Here is a 17,950-nt window from a genome sequence, read left to right as displayed (position 1 = left end):
ACAGAAATGAGGAAAGTTTTGTTCTTTGCATCCCCAATTGCCTTGTATCACCTAACTTGATCACAGGTTTCAACATCAAGTAGACACCAGACTACCATCTGCTCAGTAAAAATTGGCATAATACAGAATAGATGATACACAAGAGAAAAGCCATATATACTTTGTCAGTGCATATTTGAGTCAAGTGGGGAGCAGAATTCTCCCCACAGAATAATTAATATTCTATCTCTCAATGCACTCTACAGATAACCCAAAGATTATCTGGCTCCACTGAAGGTTCACAGCAAAGCCACAAAGAAATCTGATGTGTATGCTTCACTAGGACTGGATGCATTTACCCATAGAGGTTCTGCACTGAGATTGTCCTCCATCTTGATACTCAGACTAGACGCTAACACAGGATTACCCTCGTTCACCTTGTGCAACTCCTTTGGGCTAGTGGCAATGATATTAACTTGCTGTGTTGGTTTTGCGTGGCAAGGTTTTGGTAGCGGGGGGGCTACAGGGGTGGCTTCTGTGAGAAGCTGCTAGAAGCTACCCCTGTGTCTGATAGAGCCAATGCCAGCCGGCTCCAAGACGGACCTGCCGCTGGCCAAGGCCAAGCCAATCAGCGCCTCTGTGATAACATATTTAAGAAAGACAAAAACAGTTAGAGAGGGCTTTTGCAGCCAGAGAGAGGAGGGAGAAGATGTAAGAACATCTGCAGACACCAAGGTCAGTGAAGAAGGAGGGGGAGGAGGTGCTCCAGGCGCCGGAGCAAGATTCCCCTGCAGCCCGTGGTGAAGACCATGGTGAAGCAGGCTGTCCCCCTGCAGCCCATGGAGGGAGGATGAGGGGGTGTAGAGATTCCACCTGCAGCCCGTGGAGGACCCCACGCCGGAGCAGGTGGAGACACCTGAAGGAGGCTGTGGCCCCGTGGGAAGCCCGCGCTGGAGCAAGCTCCTGGCAGGACCTGTGGATCCGTGGAGAGAGGAGCCCACGCCAGAGCAGGTTTGCTGACAGGACTTGTGACCCCGTGGGGGACCCACGCTGGAGCAGTTTGCTCCTGAAGGTCTGCACCCCGTGGAGGAGACTCACGTTGGAGAAGGCCGTGAAGGACTGTCTCCCGTGAGAGGGACCCCACGCTGGAGCAGGGGAACAATGAGTCCTCCCCCTGAGGATGAAGAAGCGGCAGAAACACCGCGTGAGGAACTGACCGTAACCCCCACTCCCCGTCCCCCTGTGCCGCTGGGGGGGGCGGAGGTTGAAGCCGGGAGTGAAGTTGAGCCCGGGAAGATGGGAGGGGTGGGGGGAGGTGTTTTAAGATTTTGGTTTTATTTCTCATTCCTCTGCTCTGTTTTGTTTAGTAATAAATAAGATGAATTCCCTCTCTAAGTTCGGTCTGGTTTGCTCGTGATGATAATTAGAGAATGATCTCTCCCTGTCCTTATCTCGACCCGTAAGTTTTACCTTTTCTCCCCTGTCTAATGAAAGAGGGGAGTGATAGAGCGGCTCTGGTGGGCACCTGGCCCTCAGCCAGGGTCAACCCACCACAGTTCTTTTTTTGGCGCCCAACGTGGGGCACGAGAGACTCGAGATAAGGATAGTAATTGGAAGAGGTAACGGGCAAAACATTGACTGAACGTAACTTGAGAGTGATATATTTGTGAAGGGACTAGAGATAGATTTTGTGTGTAGATTGTTCACTCTTGTTTGGTGTTGTGATAGTGTTGTTTTGATGTTGGTGTGGGGAATTCTTTTTTTTTTTTCTTTCTTTTTCTTTGTTGATGTGATTAGTGTTTGTGAAGTTTTGTGTTGAATGTATATTTTAATGGTAATTCTTAAATATGTGATTCACAGAGGCGAGGGGTGGAATGTGTTGGTTTTGCGTGGCAAGGTTTTGGTAGCGGGGGGGCTACAGGGGTGGCTTCTGTGAGAAGCTGCTAGAAGCTACCCCTGTGTCTGATAGAGCCAATGCCAGCCGGCTCCAAGACGGACCTGCCGCTGGCCAAGGCCAAGCCAATCAGCGCCTCTGTGATAACATATTTAAGAAAGACAAAAACAGTTAGAGAGGGCTTTTGCAGCCAGAGAGAGGAGGGAGAAGATGTAAGAACATCTGCAGACACCAAGGTCAGTGAAGAAGGAGGGGGAGGAGGTGCTCCAGGCGCCGGAGCAAGATTCCCCTGCAGCCCGTGGTGAAGACCATGGTGAAGCAGGCTGTCCCCCTGCAGCCCATGGAGGGAGGATGAGGGGGTGTAGAGATTCCACCTGCAGCCCGTGGAGGACCCCACGCCGGAGCAGGTGGAGACACCTGAAGGAGGCTGTGGCCCCGTGGGAAGCCCGCGCTGGAGCAAGCTCCTGGCAGGACCTGTGGATCCGTGGAGAGAGGAGCCCACGCCAGAGCAGGTTTGCTGACAGGACTTGTGACCCCGTGGGGGACCCACGCTGGAGCAGTTTGCTCCTGAAGGTCTGCACCCCGTGGAGGAGACTCACGTTGGAGAAGGCCGTGAAGGACTGTCTCCCGTGAGAGGGACCCCACGCTGGAGCAGGGGAACAATGAGTCCTCCCCCTGAGGATGAAGAAGCGGCAGAAACACCGCGTGAGGAACTGACCGTAACCCCCACTCCCCGTCCCCCTGTGCCGCTGGGGGGGGGCGGAGGTTGAAGCCGGGAGTGAAGTTGAGCCCGGGAAGATGGGAGGGGTGGGGGGAGGTGTTTTAAGATTTTGGTTTTATTTCTCATTCCTCTGCTCTGTTTTGTTTAGTAATAAATAAGATGAATTCCCTCTCTAAGTTCGGTCTGGTTTGCTCGTGATGATAATTAGAGAATGATCTCTCCCTGTCCTTATCTCGACCCGTAAGTTTTACCTTTTCTCCCCTGTCTAATGAAAGAGGGGAGTGATAGAGCGGCTCTGGTGGGCACCTGGCCCTCAGCCAGGGTCAACCCACCACACTTGCCATAGAAGAGCAGTCTATAGAATTGCCAGGAAGTATAGAACTATAGTGCAAAGATATCCATTGTCTCAAGTATAAGCGAGCAAAGACAGGTTTAGGTGATATGCAAATCAAGCCTTGAGAAAAACAGTCCTTCATGTTAGGTCCCTGCAGGGATCTTTTATATTGAAATAAATTTTAATCAACATACTCAAGGTTCAAATTGTGCAAATTCAGTTCTTGACTCTAAATCTGTCTATATCATTGCTAATAGATATTGAAGAAACTGGTTTTCCTAACCAGTAGTTGAAATGGTAAACACTTCTAGAAATGTCTTTGTGTGAAAATACTGATATGTACTCATTTCGTTGGAAGGACTTCATGGCTTTTTCCAGATAGAGGACTTGTAAAGAAAAGCACTACGCACTGAGATTCATTCAAGTTCTTCCAGAGAGCAGCAAATTCTTACCACAGTACCCCAAGAGGGAAGACAGAGAAGTTTCGGAGCCGAAGATCCACCTCTTACAACGTTGCTGATTTTGGGGTACCCAAACTGAAGTCCATCCAAGCTGCTTTGTGGTGTCTTGTTGCTGAATTCATGCTATGCCCGCTGTTGTAGATAGAACCTGCTGTCCTTCCCATAAAGATGGAGCTGAATGTGGCATCACATACAAGAGGTGATGTATAAACACGGACTTGCACAAAGCCCCATATGGTTTCCACAACAGAAAGATGGAAAAAATCAAGGCAGCTGCTTCCCACAACCATCACCTGGATGCAGGAAAGGGGGAAATGTGCATGAAGAGTTCCTCCTCCATGCGTATCAACAGAATTCAATCCAGCCCTTCATTTCCCATCTTCCAAACATGGTTTTTATTCAGTCAAAGAATAAGACATGACAGAATGCATGTGGATATGAAATAACATGTCCCCTAGGGCTAGTAACAGAGGGAGGTGAAGGTAACAACCCCAAATGTGAAGGTGAAGACAATGATGCAAAATGCAGTTCATCTCATGCAGACACAAATCTAGAAGGCCTGTTATTGTGAATACACAAAGTCTTGAACTCTCCTCCTCCCCAAAAAAGGAAAAAGTCCTTTCCCTGATGAATCTGTATAAAACGTCCTATCCTCATTGATACAAAATAGACCATAAAGTAAGAAGTGGACAAAAAGAATTACAAAAGAACTGCTTTTAAAGCTGAGCAGGTCATGCTATGGTAATATACAGAAAGGAATGACTATGTTCCTGGATCACACTGTTATCAAATGACTGCTTAGAGACAGAATGCAGTGTGAAGCCATAGCATCTTGCTGTATGACATTGTGGCCACTCTGTTTCATTCACTTTGCTGAACTGGTGTGGGGGTGGGACTTGCTTTCAGCTGACATTTATTTTCATTCTATTTCATTAATGCACAATGTTAAACTGCCTTATTCTTGCTAATTTGTCCAAGCCTCCAAACTCTCAGTCATTTACACATAATTTTTCCCTCAATCCTATGACATCTTTTACGAAAGATGGGACTAGACATATAAATAAGGGTTTACATGAGTAAGACCAGGTCTCATGCCTTAAAATATGTTTAAGAAGGTATGTATCTGTTTCACAGTGAGGCAGCAAATTATACTGGGTGGGTTTTAACACTCTGCTGAGCAACAGACAGATCAGTCCTAACATGTTAGTATTTACAGTGAAGTATTTTTTTTTTTTTTACTTCTAAAATGCTGTTGTTTAAAAAATTTAAATCAAAATGAAACAAATACAATCACTATTAATATTCCACAGAGCTACTTTGCAGTTTTTCTTTCTGCTTCCTAGTGACTTGGTAAAATTTATCTGTTTCATTCTTGAAGAACTTTTACATATGAAAATGAGGACTTGTTAGTCAGAGACTGACACTTCCTTTCCCTCCCCCTCTAAAAAGGCAAGCTGCAAGACAGAAATGTAAAATATTTCATGGTGTAAGAGTTTTGCTTTGTTTCTAATATGAAGGGTGGTGGGAACTGGGAGTGCTAGGGTTTTTTGGTTGTTTTTGGGTTTGGTTTGGTTTTTTAAATAATTTAGCAAAATACAAACTTTTGCAAATGGTGAAAATCAATTTCCGTACAGCTTGAGAGGCCTACAGCATAGCTGAGTGCTTAGAAACCGGCCATTCTGTAACTGGGCTATGCCGGATGAATAGAATATATCTACAAAACTGGGAAATATTACTTAAAATATCAAGGAGTGTTTCAAGACAAGACATCCACCGGAGAGGCAATCCATCTGTCTCTGTATCTATGTGCCTTATATGACTCCAGAAAATACTCATTCCCAGATATGAAGGCTCGCCTCATCTTTAATATCCTCATTAGGACAGGATAAGGATTCATCCACAGAGCAGTAGTACAAAAGATGACATATCTTCAGGATTCAAGGAGGTAGGTGGTGTGCTTACAAAGCAGCCAGTTGGCTCACTGCCTGCAGCAGCTGGAGAGGACTGGTGTGAAAAGTACCAGGAAGGACAGACTTCAGCAAGGCAGTGGGCAAGCAGAAAGCCAATGGTAGCCTGGATCCTTCCTGTTGAAAAAGATTGAGAAAGATCAGCAGTTCAGAGGTAGTTTGGAGCATGCACTACCAGAAGAAAAGATAGTGGGGACAGATATGTGTTCTAAGGGTTAACCTTAAACACAGCTGTGCACTTTGCTGGCAAATAAGCCTAACATACTTAATCAGGTGATTTATGCAATGTGGAATACAGAAGCATAAATGTCTATCTTCTGGTACTAAGTCTGTTAACATTAGAATTAGATATGTCATCTATAGCCAGTACACATTATTTTAGTCATCATTACATATTTATTCCTTTATCAGATTTTTGTTTAAATGAGTTTCACTGAACACAAAAGACCAGAATAATTTGATGTGCAATAAATGTGTCCTTGTAGCCTTATTATTTCCTTAAATAGAGAAAAGAATATGGTTAGATTAGCTCAAATGACAATTCACTGTCTTATATTAGGTTCACTAGGTTACAGAGGGAAACATGCATGCACTCCCAAATGAAAGGGTTCAAAAAAATGACAGAAGGTAAAGTTAATTAGTTGACTGGATTATTCAATCTTTGCATAAAGACATGAGCTCTGCTTTAGTGAAGAAGCAAGCACTGACAGAAGTTAATGCCTTGGAGAGTCTTCTTTAAACATTTTAGACTCTTGTCAAAATTATAATTGCATTCGTATGAGATTTCCTGTATTTGGTATAATGGGGGGGTGGAAGTTGATCTTTTTTCACCTGGTGTGAGCTTTTCAGCTAGAAAAGGGAACCCAATAAACAGAACAAAACACGAGTGGATGACATGCATCAGGAGCAATTGTGTAGGCGCTGTATAAAACACCTTCCAAAACCATTATTTTTCTCAAAGGGACTTACAGTATAAGAGTGGGACAAAAAATGACAAACGGAAAAAGACAGACAGATGGAAGAACAAAGAAGCAGTGACAGAGTTGGTCAGTGTGATAGGCAGCAGTCTCAGCACATCCCTAGTCTGACAGCTGTCAAAATTTTAATAAACTTCACAGCAAAATAGAGTTTTAAAGAGGCAGCTAAGGAAAATCTCTTACAATAAAAGTGAGGTGAGACAAACTAAAAAATCTAAAATCTGTGAAACATTTAGCTTTTTTGCTCTGAAACCCTTTACTTCTAAGGTAATAAAAATAAAGAAAATTATTTGATTTTCTGATGTCTGGATTCCTAGATCCACACCCCAGCAGGACACACTTTCTTCTTATTCATTAATGGTCTGTATTGTCTTAATGCAATTGAAGAAACCCTTATTTTCACTTCAAATTACCTCGCCTCTTAGAAAATTGACATGCTGTCCCTAAAAGAAGAAAGCTCCTTTTGCTCTGAACACATGTTTACCATCTCCAGGCACGCCAGACATTTGCAGGGTGTCAGCTGTGAAGAAAACATGAATATGTTCACATGATCAACAGCTGCACTGTGAAAATGCCTGTGGGGATGGGGAAATATTCTAGACCCCTACCCATCAGCTCTACATGTTGTGAACTGATTAAAAGAATGAGCCTAAGAATTAACAGGAAACCAAAAGTTATTTAGGGGAAAAAAAAAATAAAAACCAGGAACCAATTTTCTATGATATTCAGAAGGGATGAGATGATATTACTTCAGGACTCTTGTACAAGTATTCCTAACAGCACCCTTTTTTCAAAATTATTATAAGCAGCAAAAGTCAAACCTGCACTTTGAAACAGTGATATTATGACACATACTGTTGTCCGAAAACCTGTCAGTAATACTTATAGCTATATACAGAACCATACACAGTTTTTCTAAAGCTTGTGAACACTTTGTGAGCTATCGCTTCATTTATTAAGCCAGAACTAAATACAACAGACTTTCCAAAACAAAGCTCCATCATTTAGCTCTCCACTTATACCCAGAACTCATTAGGACAGTATTTGCAGTCAAATCACCTTAAAAAGCACTTTTAAATAGTATGTTGTTGTTTGCAAAGATCGAATATAAAGAGACTCATGCAAAACAAAGTTTGATTTACAAATGAAGAAATACTGAAATTAGCACTGCTCTTTGTTTCCCTTTGGTGGCCACACCCTCCCAACTATTCTGCATGTAAAACTGGATGAAGAACAAACATCTTGGGAAGTCTACTATTGATCTAAATCAGTAATAGGACAGCCTACAGAATAATAGAAACGCTGGGGAAGGGAGACAGCAAAGAAATGAAGAGAAGCAGAATTATTCATAATGGAAACTGTTGTCCCAAAAGTGGGATCGTTTACCCAGTGTGCAGTACTTTTGTTTCCCTAGGATTCAGCATCTTAGATTTATGTTTGCTTCCCCTAGCTGCTCTGTCTCATTTCTATTGTTTTGTTTCTGCTATTACCCAGCAGGTTCTTGCAAAAGGGTGTAATTTGCACCCGCTTTTAAAAAATATCATATTAGTGACAGCTCTATTATTTCAAGTAATCGAGGTTGAACTTCTGCGAATGACTTCTAAGTCAAAAAAGAAACCTTTATATAGCCCTCGGTAAGCATGGATACATTGGGTATTAAAGAGTGTCATTCCCCTTTGCACACCCAGGCTGCACAAGAACAGGATTTGTAGCTGCTACCCCAAGGATCTATAGGAGGAAAATTGGCTCACCGCATTTGATGATGCTTCTCACTTACAAAAGAGTGGTAGTTTGGCATGTTGCCAGTCGCTGTGCTACAACAAGCACAGACAAACTCTGGCACCTTGTCAGCAATTCCTGACCCTGTGTTACGCAGTATTACACTGGCAAGATATCTACTCAAGCACATAGGTGGCAGAGTCATTTTCCACAAGCCTCACGGGTAAGAACCAGATATTGCTCCCATAAGCTGAAGACAGTTTAACATACTGTATTAATAATAATAATAATAGGGGAAACCTTATCACCACATTCCAATATTTAAAGGGTGGCTATGAAGAACATGGAGACTCCCTTTTCACAAGGAGTCGCATGGAAAAGGTGAGGCATAAAGGATACAAGTTACTCCTGGGGAGATTCTGATTGGACTCCAGAGAAAAATTTTCCACAATGAGAACAATCAGCCACTGGAATACTCTCCCCAGGGAAGTGGTGGATTCCCCAACATCGGGCACTTTGAATATTGAGCTGGACGGGGTGCTGGGCCTTCTTGTCTAGACTGTGCTTTTGCAGAGAAAGTTTGGACCAGATGATCCTTGAGGTCCCTTCCAGCCTGATATTCTATGACTCTATGAATACTGATAACATCCATCTCCAAAACTTCCGACATTTAAGGGGCCCCAGTTTGAAGGCTAATTTCAGCAACAGATATCAGTTGTCTAATGCATAGTTTACCAAGTTGTCATTCTCCTACATCTGGATCCAAATCCAGTCTCGTAAACTGAGTTTCAACAACTACAATGAAAACTTTCTCAGTTCAGAGCACTGCAGAGATTTTATTTGCTAACATCATGCTGATGAGTTAAAAAGGTTCCAGTGACTGCGATATTACCCTGCCAGCCCCTAAGATAACATCCATGAGTGGCCATACTAAGATGCATACATACTCTAAGAACTTGCAAACATTTAATAGTTAATGTTTGGATAAACGACCACTAGATTCGTTTATTAAAAAGTATTCCAGTTAAACAAGGGGTCATCATTCTGGTTTAGCTCTTTACTGGTAAAATGGTCCCTTATCAATGAAACACATTAAAAACCAAAAAATTTTCTGGAGTGCAGTCTTTGAGTTTGCTGATGATAGAACCCTTCTTTCCTCTCTATTCTTGAGAGACTGTCCTGCAGATACCCATCTAAGCATACGTTAAAGGCAAAAACATCACCCAGCTTCCATCTGGTATTATCAAATCTGCAGAAACCACTTCCCATTCAAGAAGTAACCACTAAACTTGAAAAAGTCAACTGCATAAGAATCTGTCACAAAACGACCCTTCATTTCAGTTTGCCATGAGAAAAATTAGAAATCACTATGAAAATAATTATCATACCACCATCAACCACTGATGTAAATCATAAACAAAGACATCTATGTCAGAGAATGCATCCTGCTTCTTGGTTATACAAGAGCAGAATTGGACTTTTCCCTGTATTTCATATTTTCATTTATGCCCTCAACTTTACATACAGAGCGGTCATTAAAAGGAAGGTATTACCTCTGTCCTAAAGAATTTTCAGTCTAAACTGGACACTGGAAACACAGTTCAAATATGTATTTGAGCAGGCAAATTTGGGCCTTGAGGGGAGAATTAGTGCTTTACACAGGAAATGAAGTATTGGATCACTGTGAAGAACTTTCTGGTCCATTGTCATGTTTCTAACAATAGCAAGTGGGAGATATTAATGAAAAAAACATTAGAGATAGGCAGTTCTCTTATTCTTAGGTCCTCTGTAGGCAGGAGGCGATGGACCTTCTGGAGTGGATATTGGATGCAACCGTCACATTGAACGTTACTGTGGGCCTGTTCTGCACAAACATGGGTATTCTTACTTTAAAATGCTTAAACTTTTGTTTTCCAAAACTGCCAGCTGCAGTGAGTTCCACAACTTGTGTGACAATGATTTCTTTTTGTTTGCTTTAGATCCTTCCTTAGCTGGAAGGATCAGATAAAAAGTCTGCTAAAAGGGGGTTTAGTTTGTGTTCATAAGAGTTAAAGGTAGTGAAGAAGAAAGGAGGAACTGTCTACCTGATAGCAATCAGGAATGGGGAACGAGGTGCAAAAGCAGTAAAAATTATTCAAGAGCACAGTCAGAAAGGTGTTTGTCTCAATGTTACAAATAGCACAAATTCTCCTATAGGATTCTACTAATACCAGTAAAATCTTCACTAAAACACCAACTTACCTTCACTGAGACATGTGTAAGAGCGTATTTCATTCTCACATTTTATTACTGACACACAGCTTCCAGAAATAAGTATATTTATTTGACCAAAAAGAAAAAATAAATAATTTCTCTTAAATCTAGTAACATTGGAGAAGCTTGGGTTTATCTACAGAAGTTAAGGTGACTGTAGACTTTTCAAAGAATTGCTTATTTCTGCCAATAGGCACTTCTTCTATGACATTAGCATTTTCCTCATGAAGTGAATCTGCCTGACAAGCATCTATCAGTGAAATCTTCACCTTTTCTTCCAAAGAAAAAGAACTTTGACTGAAGAATCATCCTTTAATTTCAAGTCAAAATACTGAATTGAAGCAAAACTCTACTCAAAACTCTTCACAGAACTTACTTGCTTTTTAGAAAGTGGCATTACCCTGTACAAGAGGGAAGATGATACAAAGCAGAAGTATATAATGCAATGGTTTCAGACTTTGCAAAGGAAGCATTTGAGGTGAATGGGTGCTGTTGCTGAGCAAACACTGATGCTCTGTCAGTCTAATCATTGCTGCTTGTTCTATGTATGGAGGTGGGTAAAAGGAAATTAAATTACCCAGGTCTGGAGAGAACACCGAATGTAAAATTTTATACTGCAAGTAACAGGGATAAGTTCAGAAAAGCAAATTTAATATTCTTTTATAAATCAAGGCAGAATAAGTTCCAGTACAACTACAAAAGATTAACCTCAATCTTTGAGAAAAAAGTGCACAATTTTATGGGATCTGCTGGAAGCAACATTTTTTTCCCCTTCATCTTTCCTCCCCCTGCCGTTTTTCCTCAATCAACTCTCCATAGAAGGGGAAGCTGAATGATAGAGTGCACTTGGAATTTGACCTTAAAATCAAATAATGAACCCTGACATCTTCAGCAGTTTAAAAATATTCATTGTATTTTTTAACTGATGCTTTAGTTATTTTCAGTTATGAAGCAGTAGCTTTTAATTAAATTCACTTAATCAAATGTTCTTTCTGACACAAGCTGTTTATCTATCACAGCGTCATTTAAAAGCCACATAGCATGAGTTATAGCAAGGTAATCAGGAATAACTAATCAAGTTTCCATGTACCTAGGACTCAGTTTTCAAAATTCTCTCTGCTGTTTATATTGGATAAGTAGAAAAATGCATTTTTCTGAACGTTCATTTAGACTCTTTTTCAGGGCCGTAAGCATTTTCCATAGTTCTCTCTTTCATATTTCCTTCTGCATCCCTCACTTTGTCCCTGTGAATGTTACATCTGCAAGTTTTTTTGTCATCCCTTCTCCCTTGCAGTGCATTATGCGCTGGATTTTATAGCCTCACTGACACCCAAATGGATGCAGTTCTGCCTCCACATCTCACATCGAAAGTGAATTCTTTTGTGGTCACTGAAGTGTGATGCCATCTTAGCTGTGCTAATTAGCATTTGTGGCCATGCAATGCCTCACTAAACGCTGGGGAGCTTTCTCTAGCAGCCAGATTTCTTTCAGTCTAAGCTGCTAAACCAACTTCTAGGAAATGCAGAGATAGATAAAGATGCATACACATATATGAGACTTTTCAGTTAAATTATTAATTGTAGTAATTTGTGTTATTTCTAAGGGGAATGTTTCAGTTCTGAATTTCAGGAAATCTGATTTCCATTGGTACCTTTAAAACCTCTCTTTTACTGAACATAAATGATTGAGAATAGTCTTTTCAACTTATGAACTTTTATTATGTAATGACTGGATGACTAACTGGCCCTGGTGGTTTTGGAAAAAATGGCCTACACAATTCTGCCTAATTAATATGTATGCCCTGACGTACATCCTTCAGAGTGTATGGGGAACAGGTAGTGGTCCATTCAAATATAGGATTGAAGGATCATTAAAATTAACAGCTATTCTTGAAATACTGGAAAGAACAATCAAAGAGGATGTGAATAATTATCTGTATCAGTTTGAGGTTGAGAAAAAAAGAGAGACCTCCCATAAACTCAGTTTAGAAGGATAAAAGGGAAAAAGAATCCTTTTGTTTAGCACTATATCTGAGATAAAAATAAATAGACTTACTGCCGCAAATACAGCCCCTTTACAGACATGCAGGAAACATTAGAGATCCTCAAGAGGAAGTAGTGGGAGCTTTTTATTACTTTTTTTTTTTTTTTTAACAATCCTGGTTTTAACTCTTCTGATATTCTCAAGCCTTACTGAAACCTTACCTATGATAAAAGGGAAGGCTGTTAAAATGGGATGTGTGGAGGTGATCTCTGTTTCTCCATTTGGAGCCATCGGTCTCACTGTGCCAGTTTTTATTGACCCGCTTACAGGGTGTTCTGGGGAGGGAAGAGGAGGAGGGAGGTAGGTGCTTCGGTAAGGACAACAAAAGGTGGCCTTTATAAAGCAGCATGTATGCTAAGATCCTCTGAGGAGAATTAGGCATTAAAACCAGAGAAAGAAAATACCCTGCAGCCCTTCAAATACAGTAATGAAAAGAAATCACTTTTCCTTCGCTCAAATATTTAAAATATTAAAAGTTTGAAAGTTCCCCAAACGGAATCCAATTATTCTCACAACCAGAGGCTAATTTCCCCAACTCTCTGAGCCACTCATGCTCAGCAACCATCTGAGCGGTTTTGCACTCTAAAATCTAGGGCAGCTGACAGTCAACAGATCTACTTTGCTGAGAGGATTTGCTGTTAATTTTGTCCAGCTTCTGTTTTCCAGTGCCAGTCAATATTTTCCAAGTAAACTCATCCATGAATTCATGTAAAGACTCAACATAAAGCCCTTAGGCACTGATGGATCTCTTTTTAGTGCTTTAGATGCAGTTCTACGTCAGCCAGAAGATGGGCATTTTTTGATGCAAAATAGTAATAATTTATATATTGTTAAATTAATGCAACTATTCAAGCACCTTAAAATGCTGAGGTGTTACCCTCTGCATGTCTTCAGCTTAAATGATCAAAAACTGACAGCAGCAGCGTTGTTAGAAAAAGTATATAAATTCTGACCACTGCACAACAAAGCCACATGGAAACTCTCTGTCCGTCATTGTCTCAGTGATAATTTAGGGCCAAAAATCAATATACATTCTTCGGAAAGCCAGACAGAGGGTGGGAAGGGGAAGGGGAGAATGGAAGGACAAAAGAGAAGAAGGAAAACAATTTAATCTCTTACCCATCAAAGATTTTCTGGTGCATGTGTAACTTTAGGAACCTGAATAGCTCACTGAGGTAACATAGTGTTAGCTGGCTAAAGCCAGAGTCATCAGGCAATCTTCAGAGCTGGGCCTCACACTCAAACTATTAATGTGTTGGCCACAAACATCTTGTGCAAGGGTGCTTTTTTCACAACAGACTTTTCTGTCACAGGAAGCTTGAGATCAGTTTAGGACCATAAGCAGCAATCAGCAGGCAGGTAAAAGTGTATGATGCCGGTCAACTAATGATGGTTCAAAATGCTATCCTTCTGTCAAAAGACAGACCAGGCAATGTCTCTGTAATGTCCTATCTGTCTTTTGTCCTATTATAAACATATATGAATTGTTGCTGGAAATAATCTCGTTTAAGTTAAGCCAGTGTAAAATCCTTAACTTCACTATCTCCTCCATACCACTCACTCATATGCCCTATTTACTCAACGCATGAAAAGCTACTGATAATATTTAACCTCTCTCAAACAGTATGTCAATGCAGCACAGCAGTTCTGACTATTAGGGATCTGCTTGCTATGGCATCATCTGTCTGCATACAGTCTCACTTATGCAAAACTGAAGCACTCAAATGTCTCCACTATGACTACTGAGATAATGTCCGTTATTGCAAGATCTAGGTCACTGTTGTTAAAGCTGAGTCACGTCATATTTGAGTGACCAGTCATATTTGCCAATCATAAAAACACTGATGCTCTTCGGACAAAAGCAGCTGCGATTTCTCCTCTAAATACATTTTAAGGATTGCAGAAGGAAAAGGATGATATAAACACGTTGCACTCTTCCACAATGCACATGTCGGGCAATGCGTATAGTTTGTTGTCAAAGTCATTTAGTCCTTTGTCTGGAGGAAACTAGTACATTTACAGGAGCAACGCAATTGTTTCAGAATAGATTCTCAGAGTAAATAATAAGGCATGCCAATTAAACACTTGAATATATGTTGGACTTTAAATAAAAATGTCTTAGACTCATTAGATTGGAAGGAGATTTCTTCATTCCAAGTCGGGCACCTGTCCATTTGTAGCAATTGATTTTGCTACTCTGACATTAAATGTGTTTAACCATTTTTTAAAATCTGCTCATTCAAATAGTCTTAGCTTCACATCTCACTGAAATATATTTCTGTTATGGTTTAGAAAGTGGACAGGACTCGCTCAGCCAATCAATAATTAATTCAAAGTGGTGACTAGGATACAGTTGTGTACAGAACATAAAATTTGCTCTCTGCAAGGCAGAAGGTAGTCATGGCCCAGATTTCCAGAATGAGATTTAATATTCCACATTTTTCCAAAGCAAAATAAATGTCTTTTTTAATTCCTCATTAAGAGGGCATTCATAATATTATCCCCAGCTCTAAGGGGACCTAAGTCACACTGTGGTTATTTTTCTTGGGTTTTCTTATTTGTACTAAGAGACGAGCATAACCTCTTTCTGTGAAAAGAACATACTGCTAGGATTACAAACACACACAGACAAGGGAAACAGCATACTTGTTATGGATAATACAACCAAATATCATCCTGAAATACAACAATTATCCCATGGTACATACATCAAAATATGTCAAAATTCCAGTATCTTTTGAGTCCAGGAAGTTTATTTAAAACAGCTTGTGATTAAAAAATATTAAAAGTTTAGAGGGAAGAGAGGTTTGACCTGACTTTTCAAGAAAAAGCCTAAATAAGGACACCGCTTTGAATTACAGCGTGGTTTGATGTTATGTTACATATTTTCTTATATTTTCAGAAGCCAGATTTCAAAGTGATCTTTTAAGAGTACCAGCGTAAGTTGTACCTAGTTTTAAGAGAACCAAGTCTAAGTCAGTTCACAGTTACAGCCAACTAGATAACTTGGATCCATAACCTAACTTAATATTTCAACTACTAAATGACCTAATTGTTTAATACAGGTATTAAATGCACCAAAACCAAGAAAGAAAGTGAAACCCAAGATTTTCTCTTCTTGCAACCCCTGTCACTGCACAGTCCCACACACAATGCATGATGGATTGCATTAATGGTGAAAAGACTATCCAGGCTCCCACAGATAAGATTTTTTTTGTGAAGAGAAGTTGAAGAAACGTTTTTATTTTCAGCAAAGCTACTCAGTAATTTATGACGATTTTTTTCCTTATAGCTCCCTACAGATGGTTAATGCGTTACCAAATACCTGCACAAACTTCTTCCAACTAAGTGGACGATGTTAAGAGTATTCCTTCACTAACATCTTTATCCACAATAAACCTCACTCTTCAAAATTAAAAAAGAAAAAAAAATGTTTTGTTGCAAAGTTTAAAAAATTCAAAACTCATTCAGCATTGACCACCAGTTGCACATACTCTTGTAACTGGATATTTGCCTGTGAGTAAACTGGACATTTGTTTCTACGTCATGTGATTTTTGTTCCTTATTTAGTATCATGAAAATGCAAGGATTTATTTTTATCATCATTTCCACATATATTTTACCTTCGCCAAAGCCATTTTGAGTATGTGTTCTGAGTAGTCTTAAATTTGGCCTTCAGGGAAAACAAAATTGAGCAGGCCGGGCATTGCAAAGCAGTCAACATCAGTGAGTCAAATTAAATTCTAGCATAACCTTGCTGGCTAGGTTTCACCAGGGAAGTGTTTGTGCAGGGGGAAGAGGGATGGAGGTGGTACATATAAGGAAGAACATACAGAAGACCGCAAAGGCAGTTTGTTCAGGGAACCCTGCAGCAGCTCCAAAAATTGACGAACAGTGTAAAATGTGAACATGCATGTGTTTGTCTTGAGCTGGAGAACCGAACCTGAACAATTCTTGTGCTGTGTGTGTACATAAATTTACCTGAAAAACCCATCGCTCACTCTTAATCCCTTTTTAATCTTCAACATGACAGAAGTTTTCAGGATAGCACTCCACAAAACAACAGGTGATGAACAGGAATGCTTCAGTTAGGCAGAGAAAAACCCTTGGAACTCCAAGAACTAGTTCTGCTGAACAAGGCACACTTACTACAGCAAAAATTTACATCAGAGACAAGCAACAGAGAAATTTGCTGGAATCACTTTTATTTCCCTTAACCCATATGCTTCAAGACCCTCTTACATATTCAGTGACCCAACACAGAGAAGAGCTGGGTCCCCAGTCAATGTTAGTCAGCAGAGTTGCAGTGAAGTTCATGGCTATGTGTCACCCTGTGCTATCTGAGGATCCAACATGGTGCAGCCACAGAAATTCAGTCAAATGACTGCTTTCAAGGCAATTTTATCTGAATCATCCTTCTGGACTCTGGCTACAGGATTTTTCTTTAACTTAAACTTGAAGTCCTGAAACATTAAAGAACAGAATGCATCAACTTAATTGGAAACAGTTTTGCCTCAACACATCCTGCATTTGTTCAAGGACTTAGAGAGAGGAAAAGCCCATGCTTTGAAGCACTGTGACAACTTAAGATAAATCTCAGCATTACTTTTCTAACAAAATATAATTGAAAACATATTTCAGCACAGACTCTAATCTAACTCTGGGTAGAGATGTGTTTAACCCACAAGTGAGGATCTCAACATTCCCAAATCTTGAAGAAATCCTGACGCCGACACAAATTGTCTTCTCTTTCGATAACAAGTAAAACCCGTTTTAATACTACTGAGCTGAGTTCATCACTTATTCAAAATCACTGCTTTTACCATCATTTATGTGTTCCTTTTCATCACTCTGATGTCTGAAGTCCTCGTTTCTCCCAATACCTCTGAAAGATTAAGGTCAAATACCTGTATATTGTAGAAGGCAGTCTCTCCTCCAAAAGCCTCAACATCTAAACAGACAAAACTGGCAGACAGCAAGATAAAGAATGCATTGTTATCCCCATTTTCAGCTGGGAAACCATGCCTTAAGATGACTAAGAGTCTGAATCCCAAGGGAGGTCAAGGATCAGATTCTCAAATGCTCAATAACCAGCATCAGAGCCAGACTTTCATAGGAAAAAGAGAAGAAAATAAAGAAAAGGGGGCGGGGGGAACAAAAAAGGTTCCAATCCCTGTAGTTCATACTTTTATTGTATATTTTCAAAAGACCATTTTGCCCATCTTAAAGATCTGGCTGCATAGGCACTCATTTGAGTGGCTAAACGGGAACTTATCTCTCTAGGAAATCTCTTCCAGTCTGGGTGCTACTGCTGTTTTGAAACGTGGCAGTACGTGAGTCGCCCAAGGTCACAGAGGAAGTCTCTTGCAGAGCCAGAAATTTGAACCAACATCTCCTGTGCCCTAACCACAAGTCTATCCTTCCTCTCACTAACAACACAGTGTATTTCTTTGTTAGGTTTCTTTCTAGTTAGATATAACATAATGGGCCTTTTTCTTTATTCATCCGTAATGGTAATATGACATTATGAGATTGGCACTTGTCATTCACAGGGAATGCTCTTTTTCCGCTTGCCCCCAAAACACAAACACACTTAGCAGAT

The 17,950-nt window shown here is 40.5% G+C and overlaps 1 long non-coding RNA gene across 1 annotated transcript in view; it reads right to left on the bottom strand.

Annotated features, from left to right (window-relative positions):
- Window positions 1-2,935: 2,935 nt before the first annotated feature.
- Window positions 2,936-17,950, bottom strand: part of LOC142600477 (uncharacterized) — a 288,877-nt gene continuing 273,862 nt past the window's right edge. Inside the window, exon 8 of the long non-coding RNA XR_012833977.1 lies at window positions 2,936-5,473. This is a non-coding gene — a long non-coding RNA (uncharacterized LOC142600477). The remainder of the gene's footprint in view (window positions 5,474-17,950) is intronic.

This window comes from Balearica regulorum, chromosome 2 (assembly GCF_011004875.1).
Source record: "Balearica regulorum gibbericeps isolate bBalReg1 chromosome 2, bBalReg1.pri, whole genome shotgun sequence".
Lineage (NCBI taxonomy): Eukaryota > Metazoa > Chordata > Aves > Gruiformes > Gruidae > Balearica > Balearica regulorum.
This window is presented reverse-complemented; position numbering and strand designations above follow the sequence as displayed.